This window comes from Macadamia integrifolia, unplaced genomic scaffold (assembly GCF_013358625.1).
Source record: "Macadamia integrifolia cultivar HAES 741 unplaced genomic scaffold, SCU_Mint_v3 scaffold1103, whole genome shotgun sequence".
NCBI classification, from domain to species: Eukaryota; Viridiplantae; Streptophyta; class Magnoliopsida; order Proteales; family Proteaceae; genus Macadamia; species Macadamia integrifolia.
Window position 1 is genome coordinate 174,311 of NW_024868088.1, and position 2,789 is coordinate 177,099.

A 2,789-nucleotide genomic window follows, 5' to 3' on the forward strand; every position below is an offset into this window, starting at 1 on the left:
AAGGTCAAGTAAGGCATGATCAATATAAGTGTTGCCAATGACACAAGAGATGGTGGGACACCTGGGATCCTTATACTTGGCTGCTATAGGTTGTGTGATCATTGAACTGATATTAGCTGCCAAGAATACCTTTTTGGGCACACTTGTGGTACGCTTATGAGTGCATAAATCTTTTAGGACTTTGGCATTAGCTAGTATTTGAGTTATGACATCCAAAAGAGGAATGTTTACCTCTACCTTCTTGAAGACTTCTAAAATTTTTTCCATTAAAGTTGTCTTCTTCTTATTCATCAAACGGTTAGGATAGGGGACAGGAGGAACATAAACACTGTCAGAAGTTCTCTCATTAATAGAATCATTTTTTATGGCTTTTACCAAATCATCTTTAATCTCTTCAAGTCCATCTGGCGAACCTGGAATGGGAGGCATAGTAGTAGCCTCGATAGTTGGAGAGTCAAGAGAAAGATTAGATGATGAAGAATGAGTGGTACCATTCCGTAGATACTCTAGGCCATTCCGTAGGGCATATACCTCATTACACTGGTTGGAGGGCCCTTGGTGTTGTTGACTCTGTACAACATTGAGCTGAGGAGCAGGTAGCCCTTGTGGAGTCAGCACCTGATGTCTAGGATTCGGCTCTGGCTGACTAGGCAATTTTTCTTTCTTCTTCTCATGCATGATTGTGACAAGTTGGGTGAGTTGCCTCTCCATATTATTGTGGTTTGTCATGAGAAGGGCCATGTTTTTTTCTAGCTCACTAATTCTTGCCGCCTCTCCAGTGGATGTAAACCCCGGAGGTTGTTGATAAGGTGCTTGGAGAGGGGGCCTAGCAAAATTTGATTGAAGACCTAGATTAGGCCGAGGGAAAGAATTAGGTAGTGGTGCAAAATTGGGCCTCTGGGGACTAGGCTGCCCTTGGTTGTGAAAGTTGGATGGACCTCCTTAATTCCCTTGGCTCCATGAAAAATTATGGTGATTTTTCCACCCTGGATTATAAGTGTTACTAAACGGGTTGTTCGGGTAAAGAGCATTAACACTTTCATTGCCCCCAAAACTGTTGGGGTATTCTTCCATTACATGTCCAGGGGAGTGACACCAATTGCACATAGAGACTTAATTTTGGACTTGGTGGACTAGGGCATGTGCTTTAGGGACAAGGGCTTTTATTCTCTTAATGAAGCTATCTAAATGGGCCTCCTTGGCTACTATTCCATCGACATAGTACCCTTTACCTCCTATAGTTCTCTCACTTTTCTGAGTTGACTCCCATTCTCTTGCCTTTTCAGCTAGATCAACCAAAAAGTTCCAAGCTTCCTTTTCGTCCACATAAGCTATGAAGCCTGTAAGACACATAGACTCTAACATCTGCTTGGTATGGTAGTCTATCTCTTCATAAATTATTTGGCAAAGATGCCATTTGTCAATCCCATGATGGGGACACTCTTGGAGAAGGTCTTGGAACCTTTCCATGAGTCTAGAAAATGACTCTTGAGGTTTTTTTCGGAACTGCATAATCTCGCTCTTAAGTTTGTTTGTTTTATGCAAGGGAAATTTTTTTCTTAAGAATGCTACCATAAACTGATCCCATGTGGTAATGAAATTAGTTGGCAGCCCATATAACCATCTTTTTGCTCCATCTTTGAGTGAAAATGTGATGCATCTAAGTTTAACAGCATCATCACTGAGCTGTTGTATCTTAATGAGGACACAAACCTCCTCAAATTCTCTCAAGAACAAATAAGCATATTCGGAGGATAGCCCATGGAAATGGGGTAACATAGTGATGAATTGAGTTTTAAGCTCATAATTGTTCCCTGTGGCAGCTGGTAATCTAATGCAAGAAGGTTGGGCTGCCCTGGCTGGGTAGAATCTATCCTTTAAAGTAGGCTTAAGTTATTCTTTCATTCTTAAAATAGGTACTCTTACTAAACGATTAGTAGAATCACGGGTCCACACACTCATGCAACAGAAAACTATCCACAACTAGAGTAAGACAAACACAAAAGAATGAAAAGAAAAACTCTTTTTTTTTTCTTATTTGATTTTTTTATTTTTTGATTTTTTTGGCTTTTTGGGAGCTTACCGGCAGGGATCCGGGGTTGCTCAGGTCAATTCCTAAGGTACTGCTACAGGGTGAAACCTGTCTTTATCATACTGTGAGACATGGCGATCTCCATTGATACAACTATTATTACAAGTTGATCTTCTCAGGAATTCAATAAAAGAAAAGAAAAAATAATAAAACAAAGCAAATAAAGCACTCCGATTTACCAAAAGAAAGTGAAAATAACATGGAACTGTCTCCCTCGGCAACGACACCAAAAACTTATTTGAGATTTTAAATTTAATCGCAAGCGTACGGATCAGTGTAGCTACGAGTCGAACACAGGGAGAGCAACCACTTTATTTTTTTTTTCTTTTAATAATGCGAAAGTGAACTGATTAATGGTTGTGATCTAATTCTAATTACCGTCCTAAACATATGTATCTAAAATAATGTCCTAACTATTCGTCATCTAAGAATTTAAAGACGCAAACCAAGCAATTAAAATTAAATGAATAAATAACTAAAAATAAACAACCCATTTAATTAAAATAAATAAATAAAAATACTGAAATAAAAATAAAGTAAAAGAAAATGAATAAAACTAGAGAGAGACTCACAAGTAGGTCTCTCTACTTAACCCGAGGGATGCATCATAATATGAGCTTCCCTACTTGACCAGAGAGTCACTCTTACAAGGGTTACTCTACTTGGCTTTAGGGAAAGGGAGACAATTAAAATAAAA